This window comes from Camelus ferus, chromosome 1 (assembly GCF_009834535.1).
Source record: "Camelus ferus isolate YT-003-E chromosome 1, BCGSAC_Cfer_1.0, whole genome shotgun sequence".
Lineage (NCBI taxonomy): Eukaryota > Metazoa > Chordata > Mammalia > Artiodactyla > Camelidae > Camelus > Camelus ferus.
The window spans coordinates 23,436,963-23,449,266 of record NC_045696.1 but is presented as its reverse complement, the minus strand read 5'-3'; the positions used below and the strand labels follow the sequence as shown (position 1 = coordinate 23,449,266).

General features: G+C 34.9%; 1 protein-coding gene across 7 annotated transcripts in view; it reads left to right on the top strand.

Annotated features, from left to right (window-relative positions):
• The window catches only part of LOC116662781, a 551,908-nt gene that overhangs the window by 7,068 nt on the left and 532,536 nt on the right, over positions 1–12,304 (top strand). For 3 of the 7 annotated variants that reach the window (XR_004318895.1, XR_004318906.1, XR_004318908.1), the window contains exons 1-2: positions 5,625–5,823; positions 5,938–6,041. The gene's annotated coding sequence lies outside the window, so the exon portion shown is untranslated. The other 4 variants (XR_004318907.1, XR_004318910.1, XR_004318896.1 and 1 more) reach the window with 4 other exon arrangements.

Genomic DNA, 12,304 nt, shown 5'->3' with positions numbered 1-12,304 from the left:
GCAGGATTAATTCCTAATGTAAACTTTATAGTCTGGGATGAAATAAAGTTTATTTTGCAAAAAATAGGGAACAAAGTAACACAAGACAATTTGAGTATAGATATTTTACATGTGCATCCCTCATTGGGCCTGGTCCACCAGTCCCAGTTGCCCCCAGACTTATATATTCCTTGAACATATGCTGCAATAATGGTCCATTATCACATGGGTGTACTAAAAATTGATTTTGGGAAGGTGGACTTCCTTTGCTCTTGAGACTCAATAAACATCAGGAACCACACAGGACACAGAACATGAAAGTGTGAAGGGCCTCAGAGATCCCATTTTAGGGATTTGGACACTGTGATTTAAAACCCAGTGGTCCAGGGCCTCACCGATAGCCATGGATGCAGTGGAAGAAGAACCATCAATTCTGGGCCTTCTGAGCTGGTCCAGGGCTCCTTCTAGTAACACTTGTTTCAGGTGTCTTGAAATATACCCAAATAGGCTGTGATCAGGTACCCCCAAGATAAGGCTACCACCAGATATGAACGTCACAAATATGTCAACCATGTAGTCATGTATGCAATCACAAAATTTCCTACAAAAGTGTTATACTACATAATCTGCCTGTATGTTTCAATTATGTACAATTAGGTGAATCTTATGTGCCAGGAAGGTGAGCTATATTTTTACTCTGACTTGGTGAGCTTCCAGACACGTCACTACACATCTCTAAGGGTATGGATATGTACTAGCCCTTGCTATCTTACCCTCCTTGTGTTAAGAGAAAACAAAGAAAAAGAAAATGAGTCATTTCACTTCATTGTAAGATGATACTTACTGGGTTGTTGTACTTAAAATAAAACCTCTATTTTAATGAGTCTTTAGTCGTTATGACCTTGTATCATGTGATGCTCCTTAAATTTGTGCTGGATCATGTTATACCAAATTAAATTTTAAACTGGTACAGTACACTTTTGAAACTATATTTGGTTCATATATCATCTCATACCTATTTTTAGTTGCTGTGTTCTTACTCTGTCTTAGTTTCAGAGAACCCAGATATATTTGGATGAGTCACTAAATCTCCAATTATCTGCACTTTGAGGAAACTCATCCATCACATGATGTGCCCTTTCGAAATTGTATTGACTTACAACTGTGTTTATCAAGCTTTGTTTGTAAATCATCACTGATGTTTTTAATAAATTTTAATTATTTATGAACTGTTTTTAGTGGCCATCTTGGATCTCAAATAATACTGGGAGAACAAAGGAGTTATGATGTGATTGTCAGGGAGAAGAATTAAAACATGTTTTTTCAAGGTTCTATCTTGCGTATAATCTTAAGACAAAATCGTAAGAGCCTGAGTCTTTTCAAAATGTTTCTGAAGTTAAGTACTCACCTTGTGTGCTATACTTTTATACTTTTCTTCCAACCGTGGCATTCATAGTACTTTACTGTACTGGGTTTTTATTTGTTATCTCTCGTAAGAGGCTTTACAGTCTATGTATGACCTCAGACCAGGTCCATCTTTTCACTGGTCTATCATTTGCACCTAATATAGCACTAAGACTTTATAGGTATAAAACAAAATTTTTTTAATTAATGAGGGGTACTCTGAGTAATGGTAAGATTTCACCTATTTGATTTGTATATTGATTAGGACATAATGTTATTTGAGTTGTGCCATATTTAGTAATTAAGAACATTGATACTTTGTTATATTTTTCAGTCTTGTATCTTGAGTTATTTAAAAGGCTCCGAAAATATCTAGAGGATCCAAAGAATAGAGCTAGCTCTGCTACAGAGAGCCTGACAATGTAAGAGCTTCTAAGACCCCTTATGATACTAAGTGGGACATGCATTTCTGAATATATGCAAAATCTTTTCCATATGTTCTGTTTAAATTTATTTGTCTAAAAATAAAAATACAATTCACTACTACTTAATGTTAAGATTTATAAGAGAACATGGATACAATTTGCATATAAGTACAATACATTGAATAACCAATCTTTTTGACAAATACAAGTATATAATTTTAATCAATTTTGAATATCACTGTACAAGACCACCATTGATACGTATCCAGAATACCAAGATGACATGAAATACTAAATGGTGATGCATTAATATGTTTTCTCTTCATTGACAGACATGAAGATGATGTAAATCATATATACTAAATCTGCATGTATTTTTAGCTAACTTCTAGAGATCACACTGTAAGAAAATTCTGGAAACTATAAGAAATGACAGATACACAGAGAAACCAAATAGAACTGAGAAACCTACAACACAGGTGAAGTAGAAAGCCAATGACAAATTGAGATCTCTCAGCAAAACTCTGCATTGATAAGAGCTTGACTAAACTCTGAGTATGTTTGTGGGATAATTTATTGGAAAATTACTCATTGGAGCCAGAGGCCAACTAAAATATGAAGATGAGAGGTATCAACAACAGTGGAAGCTGGAAGTCAGGAGAATATTATCCTCAAATAATGAGGAAAAATAGTAATTGATCTAGAATTGTACACCACTGAACCTTTAAGGGACGAGTACAAACTCATGATTTTTGTAGACAAAAATGGAGAATATTTCATATCAGTAGACCTGCTCTAAAGATGAACTGAATTCAAAGGAAGGTCTGGGATGCAGGAAGGAATGGTGAGCAAATAAAATAGAAAGTATCTGTGTGACTGTAAATAAGCATTTTCCATGTGAAGTAATTACAACTTATTACAACTTACTAGAATTAGAACTTATTTTCTACTTGACAGGGTAAAAAATCAAAAGAAATTAGTACGGAAGAATAAGAGACAATAAATTGGGGAATGACTGGCTAGCATTAAAGCATTCTGAGTTCCTTTACTCAGGAGCAGTATAAAAAGATTGATTAACCTGAGTATGAAAACATACATGTTAAATTTTCTAAGAAAACAGCTAGTAGAATAGAAACAGAACGTTTAAACATCAAAAGGTAGAGGGAAAGAAACTTGGATTTTAAGTGAAGTGATTTAACTATTTAATGTGTAAAATTTTATCACTGACAGTAGAGGGCAGGGTATCCCTGATCCTGTGTGGATAATTTCTTGAAATTGCAAAGCATGTCTAATGCTATCCCTGAAGTCATATGTTTCATGTGTTCAGCCACATATTAGAGATTTTATGCTGAAAAATTCTTAAGACACAATTTATTAAAATCAGAAATCTTGATATGACCTGTGTCATATTGAGTCAATTTCTAGGTAAAGAAATATATTTATTATGTCTTTGGATTTAGGAAATGTTTAATTTTGCCAGTGCATTTTGAGAGTCATTCCTTTTTTCTTCGAAAATAATTTTGAAGTTTCTTGGTTTAAAAAAGAGAAAAAAAGATGACTATAGAATAAGATAGTGAGAGCCCACTTCCTAGGGTTATAGATAATCCCTAATGATGGCCAACATTGTTTCTGGATGTGATTCTCTGGTTTTATGTTTTCCTATTCTATAAATAACTTAAGATTTAGTTTGGGTTTTGAATCTCTTATAATATCCTTGCGGTTTAGTGCAGATAAAACTTGGTTTTATATCCTGTTGTAACTATGTTCACACATAGGAAGCTTTGGAATGCTTTTTTCTTTATGAATAAGTGAGATTTTATGCTGCTGCCATCTCTATGTTAATTATTCTAGTTAAGTGTCAGCATACAGATTATAACTGGACTTTTGCATTCTCTTAATCAGTCACTTAGCATAGCCTAGGTAATCCTGTGATAGCAAGTGATATAAAATATGGAGGACTAACAGATATAAAATTTTATTGCTCATTCATTCTGCATAATCTCATGGGTTGGTCTCAGTGCTATTCTATGTTGTTTTCATCTGGATCCCACGTTGATGGAGCAGCCTTTATCTGCAATATTCTGGTCGTACAGCACAGGAGAAAAAAGAATCTGGCAAACTACATAATGGCTTGTAAAATTTTAACTTGCAAGTGATAAAGATCACTTCTGCTGACTTTTCATGTGTCATATGACAAGGCTGAGTAGAGTAGGGAAGTATAATCCTTCCCAAGAGATGGTTTGCAAATATTTGTGAAAATAACATAATCATTACAGTGTCCTTATGATGTTTTTTAGAAATTTAGCCAACATTTTAGTCAATTCATTTGTGTAAACTACCTATTACAAATAACTTGTGTTCTATAAATATTATTTTTTTTAATTTTTACTCATTGATAATTATAAATAAAATGTTTAGGAGTCTAATAGATTGAATATTTAAAAATGTTGGCGATTACTAATGGTAAAGAAAAATTTAAAAGGTCCTAAAAATAAAATGATAATAGAATTATGAGTTTGCTTTGCTTCTACACAGTGATGGGCTGGCAAAAATTCTGAACTCAGGGTCTCTTCTTTCCTGTTTCTGGTGAAAGGGGTTATAGATCTGTGAATGAAAGGAAGAAACAATATTTTTCTTTGTAAAAATAGATTGTAAGTCTTAGAAGACTGCCTTCATGAATATAGTATTTTCAGTTTACAAGATAACTTTATGAATTTTTTAATGTAACTTTCACAATAACCCTGGCATGGTAACAGATGAGATAATTACTGTTTTTCTGTAGAAGATTCAGATTTAGAAAATATTGGGTGAAGGTCTCATGACTGGTTCATAGTAACGTTAAAACAAGTATGAATTTTCTCACTCTTCATTCTCCTGCCCAGAGAACTTGTAACTTCTCAATTATTTTGGGAATTCTATGTAAAAATCTTGACTCATTCTGCATTCAAGGTTGTGGCTGTCAAATTCTGCTGAAGAGCTACTACTGAAAAATCAAATCACTGACTCAATCTGTTGATTAATTTTCATTGCTACTTTATAAACACAAGAAAAACTAAACGTGGTTAAAATATCTTTCATCACAACTTTGAATTGTAAACAACTTAAAATGGGTATAGCTATATTATCTAATGTTATTGTGCTTATAAGACAAATTCATTGATAATGATTTTGAAATTAAGAAAAAATGTAGAGATCATAGGACTTGTTAGACTAAGTATTTCTATATTAAAAAAGAGCCCAACCTCATCTCCTTCTTTTTTCTTTTCCATTTTAGAAGGTTGAGTACTGCCTAAATTTCAAATCTGCACATATATCCTGTCAGTGTTAAATCCACATTGTGTTAGGGGAGCTGCCTACCTTATGTTCTCCAGGCAGCCCAGTCTTTTTGATCACCTAATCAGTGACAATTCCTATTAACTGGACAGTTTCTTTAGAACAGAACTGTATAGAGAGGCCAAAGAATATCTGAGAATGAGTGAACCCACGCTATGGGAAGAGAACCACATTTATTTCATTTTTTCCTATTGTGCAGTAGTTTCGTTATCAAAGGCATAGATTTGAGTTTGAATCTTTCCTGCTTTTCTAGATCAGGGGTTGGCAAACCACAGCCAGTGGACCCAACACCCATTTGTGTATCATTGCCACATTCACTCCTTGAAGTATTGTTTGTGCATGCTTTTTGCCACACAGCAGGGTTGAGTAGTTGTGACCGAAACCTTATGACTGGCAAGTGCGATATTTACTCTCTGGCCCTTTAATAAAAAGTTTGCTGACTTCTCTTCAAGAAGCATAATCTTGGCCAAGTTACCTAAATTTCTGGGCCTCATTTTTTTAATTATAAAATGTGAATAACAGTCTCTGCCAAGTTGAGATTACTGAGGGCTAAATGAGTTACTCTGTATAAAAAGTTAGCATAGTAATAGGATGGAGAGTAAGTGTATTATAAAGTGGATGAAATTATGATCATATCCAGAAAATATAATACAGCATATATTTCCTCCACACTAAGGAACTGGTAAAAACTCTTATGAAAGGATAAATCCCTGGTTATGTTTGGTCAAAGATGTGGATTCTTTTTGTGTTGTTTCATTTCTGCTGAGTCTCTTTTCTGTGTCCCATGTAATTCTAGCCTCCTGCAAGCCTGTTCCGGACTGTCACTTCTTGTAGCCGACCCTTCTTTATTATTTGTGGAAAATTCTCCATGTCTACATCTGGAATTGCTCAAAGGTCACTGTAAGTATTGAGTCTTTATTAATGGTTGTTCCCCTCCAGAATGCTTTCCAAAATGCCTGCAGCCAGGGGCTTAGAAGCTGGTTTGAAGAGATAGTTTTCTCTGTTTTCAGGGATCTCACAGTTTGCTCTTATTTGTTTTCCCAGTGGAGAGGAGAAAGGTTTTATCCTGTTTGTTGTGAGGCACGAAGATTTTCATGAGTTAAAACATGTTCTTTTTAGGGCAGAAGTATTTAGTCCAGTGTGTTTAAACATTCCAGATTGGATCACGTTATAGATTTGCTGTTTTATAACTGTATGTCTAACATCAGGTGAGCTACAGAATGTGTGAAGACTTGTTTCTTCAGCTTTGTGTTTTTCAATATTTTCTTAGCATATTGTTTTTCTGATTCCAAGTATAATATGCAGAAATTCTAGGAAACTGAACAAATATAGAAGAGTATTAAAGAAATTTTAAAAATTTGCTCTAATCCTTTTCCCTCAATTGTGACACTTTCTGCCATATATGTGCATGTATGTATATATATATATTCCTCTCCACATATATATTATAATTTATATAGTAACATATCATAACAGCAATATGCTTAATCTTGTATCTTGTTTTTCTCGATATAATCCTGTGCATAATTTGCTGTGTCATTAATTTTTGCAACTTAGTATTTTAGTCTGTGGAAATAACATAATTTAAACACATTCATATTGGACACTTAGGGAGAAAGAGTAAATTGTTACAACTTTTTAATAGGGTAATTTATTAATATAACATAAAATATTAAATTTAGATACTCTTCAACGTGCACAATTACATTTCTGGGAATTTCCCTAAGGGAAATAATAGGGTATACGCACTCAAATATGTGTGCTGAAATGTTCATGTTAGAATGTACAATAATGAAAATAATATTGCAACCTAAATGTCCATCAGAAGAAGATTGCATAAATGATTATGGTGCATACTTAACAGTAAAATGCAATGTGGCTAAAAGTGAATGAGCTCATTTTTATTTCTGTACATTAAAATTGTTTATGTTATTTTAAGTAAAATAGAGCAAATTAAAAAAAACAAACAGCTTAACGGATCCTGTTTTGGTAAGCACAGCCACGCATATGAATATAAAAATGTGGGAGAATATTCCTCACAGTACCTCTTGTAGTTACCTCTACTTACTGGCATCATAGGTGACTGTTTCTTGTTAGTTTTAATTTGTAACATTTGACAGTAAAGCATGGTTAATTTTGTGATCAGGGAGGGAAAAAAAGATAATTTCAAAAAGAAAAAATGGGTTTATTAGGTATAAGACTCTTTATAAACCTATCTTAATTTATTTACAATTGTTGAAAGAATATTAGAAACAAATTTTACTTTTTTTTTTTTAGTGGAATCTTCATTTTTATAGAACCCCCAAAACTGTAGTTATTATACTTACAGTTCAAAGGTGCTAGGGAAATATTTTTATGCAAGAATTGGTGGATCCATAGACAGGTGGGAATATTAGGACCCCTCATAGTGGATGGACAGTTCTGTGGAAGTACATGCTTCTGGCTATTGCTTAATATGATTTCTCTAGAAAGTTGCTCTATCCATGGGATGAAGGAAGACGATAAAGAGATTGAGTGGGAGACCTCCTGTTGCCATTAAAAATCCCTGGAGCCAGTAGAGAGGTTGTAGGGCTTTTCCCACTTCTACCATTTTCTGTTATCTAGGTAAATAATGGGGCTAGGAAAGTGCATATATGTTAAGTAAATGATTATTATGGCCATCCAGAAGTAGTCTTGTTCCTGATTCATCTATAAATGACTTTTGGACTAAGCAGAATTTTAAAATTCAAACATCCATAGTAAAAATTCCTAATTCTAATTCTCTGGTTTCTCTGTCTGTCTCTGTCTGTCTGTGTCTATCTGTCTGTCTCTCTCTGTATATGTATGTAGATAGAGGTGGATAGAGATAGATAAATAGATGCAGGTATATGTGTGTCCATCTCTCTGTTGACATATATGCATTTGACCTTCAGAAAGTTTGTGAAATTTATATCAATATGCTCTTCCTTCTAGCGATGTATCATGGTATTCACTTCATACTGTTGTAGGGAAAAACAGACTTTCATTGTTTGCCTTCCTATTTCTTTGGTTACTAATATGGTTGAATATTGTTTTCTTTACTTTTTTTGGTACTAGTTTATTTCAAAGTTTTGTTGCCATTTTTTATCCTTTTTTTCTATTAAGGCAGAGGTTGGCAAACTATGGCTGCAGGACAAGTTAGCCTCTGCTTATTTTTGTAAATACAGTTTACTGAGACACAGCCAGGCCCATTCATTTCCATATCATATATTGTCTGTTCTTTTTCTTGCTACAACAGCAGGGGCAAGTAGTTAGGATAGCATTGTTTGGCCATCACAGTCTAAAGTATTTACTCTCTGACAGCTCTATAGAAAGAGTTTGCATGCCCCTAGTCATGTTTTAGAGGGCCAATTAAAAACAATATTTAAAAATCAATTTGAGTAAGAATTTTAACTCTACTTGAAATAGTTTTTGCAGATATTTTATTTCAAGTGTTTTGCTTGCTTGATCAGGCCCTCATGGTTTCCATCTCTAAGGGACTCCTGTTTCCTCCTCCTCTCAAAGCCCTTGAGTGTAGGGTGCTGGAATGATGAATATAGTGTCCTTTGACTTAGAAGGGCTTATGCCATCCTTTTTACCATGAATGGTGGGTGGACCACTTTATTATCTGTGTCATCACTTTCTCACCAAAATGCTTACGACTCTCGTCCTTGACTTAGATGTTAGAAGAAACATTTGTTTCTGAGAACCATTTAGGGTGCTCCTATTTGTACTGAACCTTGATGTCCCAGCTAGAATAAAGCTTTGATCCTATAAGAAAATGCCTTATATGGACTCCTCACCTATTTTATTAAAAGTAATGCCTTGTGTTTTATAACACTTTAAATCTTTCCTGGTTGTTTTATATGTCTTTACTCTTATATTCTCCGTTTTACTCTTCTATTTTCCTTTGTTTTTACTGACTCACTTCTTACTGTTCTTGGCTAGTGATTTTGCTTTGTTCAATCATGTATTTTCCATGTGCTATCATTGGTTCTGAAGGACTTTTTTTAAACATTAAGAGCTAATTAAATTGTCACATAGCTTTCTTGTATACCTTAGTAGTCAGTAGGTGTTTTCAAAATTGAAGAAATGGATCAAATTCCTGCTTTCCATTTATACTCATGGTATGATCCAGTACCTTATTCGACAAATGTTTCTCCATCATGGTGATCAAGTAGCATTGTTCTGGCTTATCTATGTTTCCATGTTTATCTGAACATTAAAAGTACAGGAGGATAAAAATGACTAATCCCCACAATATTTAGTTTTCCTCTCCTTCCTAAACATCCTAATCTCCTTGAAGATTTCCCAGTGTCTCCTGCCATGAGGGCAGGACCATGTGTCTAACTGCGGATATGACTGTGAGAAGTGACATGTGTCACTTCAGGTCAGAGGCATTTAAGTGTGGTTGTAAGTTCCTCTTGACCTGGCAACCATGAGAGCCACAGATTGTAATAGAAGAGTGAAAGGCAGTGGGGCTACAGATAGCCTGGTTCTCTGAATGACTATATGGAGAAGAGTTCTCTTGAAACTTGTACATTTCATGTGAACAAGACATTAACCTGTGTTATGATAAGACACTTAGATTCTGTGGTTAATTTGTTACCACAGTTTAACCTCATCTGTTCTCACCAACACAGAAATTAGTTTTTGAAATGGGATCTCTATTATAATGAAATACTTGATATGTACTTGTGGACAGGCAGTAGCCAAACAGAAAAATGATCCTGGAGGAGACAAAGAAAATGCATGTAACATAGCAGTAAATCATTTGGTGAAACTCTTGCATGTCAGAACCTGGAAGGCAGATCGTATGCCTAGGTAACTCTCAGCTCCTGGATAAGAAGTAGAAAACAGAACCACAGTAGTGTATGCTAACTGCTGTTGACTGTGCTTGGCAAGGAGTTACAAAAACAAAGATGAACTCAGAAAAGAATTGGCTGGTTCATAGGCAGAAATGAAGATACAAGGAGGGTCTAGAAATGTGGATTCCTGCAGTGTTGGAAAAGCCAACTGCTTCTAGACCCAAACTACGCTCAAAGGGATTTTACAGAGGCTTTTAGTAACATTCAGCAAAACCTTTCAGTTGATTGCAGCACTTAAGGCAGAAAAGTTTTAAAAATGAGGTCTTCCCACCTGTTATTACAGATAAGCTTCAGATAGCCACCATCAAATTGAGAGAAAAAGACAGGCAGTTGAGAAAACAAAGAGCTACTGGCGATTTGAGAACTAGGTATTTAAAAGTGTGGGTGTGGTTACTGGCATGTGGAACTGACTGGAAACAAATAGAGAAGAAGCCTCTTAAGTATTTGAGAGAAATGTACTGCCAAAGAAACCACAAGCCTGGACTGAAGGGCCCTTTGACTGCACGAAGCTGAAAATGGCCTTTGTGCACACAACCTTTCGTGAACAAGAAGGAGCCCGAGGAGGCTGTGCGGCCCTGGGACTTATTTCCAGATACAGTCAAGGGAGAGAGTGGAAAAAAAAAGAGAACCTGCCGTAGGATGGATACTGAAGGCACACGCAGGTAGGGAGCCGTCCCTGTGTGTGCTCGGCAGGACATCAGGATGTAGGTGGGATGCTGATTATGTCTGATTTATCTCCTCTCTAAAAGTGAGTGTACTATTGTAATTATCCTTGTCCTTTCTCACCTTTGTTTAGAGAGAGAGAGAAAGAGAGTGTGTGTGTATGTGTGGAGGGACAGGAAACTTGGCTTTTAAATTCATAGACCAGGAGAAGGCACATATGGGCTCGGTAAGGACTACTGAACTTTCTCTGGATACGCTGGACTTTGAGATTCTGACACAGGCTGGATGGGATTCAGACTGTCTCCATGTGAGTTGCTGGATATGTGTTATGTGTGGGAAGAAGAAGGAACTGAACATTTAGTGAATAGAAGGTGATGGATTCCTAGTCTTCACCAGAATTGACTATTTCCCCTTTGCTTGAAAATTTCCTAATATCCCTTGAGGTTTATGTTGGGGTCATAGCTTGCCAGTGAATTGTGAACAGAAATGAAGTGCTTTTCTTAAGAGCAGCTCTGAGTTTTCTAAGCTCTCTCTCTTTTCTTGCTATAGCCAATGCCGAGGCATCACAAAATAGTGAAATCTTCATCAGCCCAGGTCCCTAAAAACCCATGCCAAGGAGAGACCTTTGTTAACCCAAGTCAGATATATATTAAGTGTGAGAAGAAACATACATTGTTGTGATAAGCCATTGAGATTTAGAGTTAATGATTTTTTAAAATCAATTTTATAAAAGGTTTTCTATTTGGAAAAGCTCACCTGGGATTTTTTTGTTTTTTTTCAGTAAACATTGGAGTAGACTACTTAAATAAGAAACCAAAGCTGCTCACAATAAAGACTGTCTGATACACGTTCAAGCAAGGAGAGAGCTGAAAGCTCCTGTTGAGCAAATTCTGATCCCCTAAAATTGTATTTCATGCCCAGCCTAAATCATGGGAGATGAATTATCTGATTCTAAACACATTACATTTTAACAGTTTAGTCACCTCGAAAGACTAATTAGTGCTATATGTATTTTCTTTTTTAGTAAACAGTATTGGTTTTTATCTATAATTATGGACAGGTAGAAGGCCACATGGCACCTGCTTTAATTAGGCTGGTCTCATTTTCTAAGTTAATTTATTTTTTCCTAAGAACATCAGAGTAATTTGTTAAATATTTTATAAGAATCTGAACAAACAACAGTGTTTACATTAGAGAAATAAAGCATTCACTTATTTAAAAGATTCAAAGAACATAAATCAGCAATTAACACAGACATAAATTATGCACGGGTTTAATGTGTGATGATGAGTCAAGAATGTCTATCCAACATGTGACTCCACCAGAATATTTACTTTTCTGCTTAATTATTGGCATAAACTTTAATGAATGAAGTTTCATAGGAAAGGTAAATGAGAATGCTAAAAACGGATCATATTCACTGAAGGAGAACTTGGGAAACTGAAACAGTTTTATAGGAACAAAGAAAATTTCAACAGATAAAACTTAACTGTGCTTCTCAGGAAATACACACACTTATTTTTGTTTACATAAATTATCATTTCTAACTATGTTGTATATAACGATGTGGAGATGGTCAAATTTTCGTATTTGTACATTAAAATTTGCACATGAAATTGCCTGGATAGTAGACAT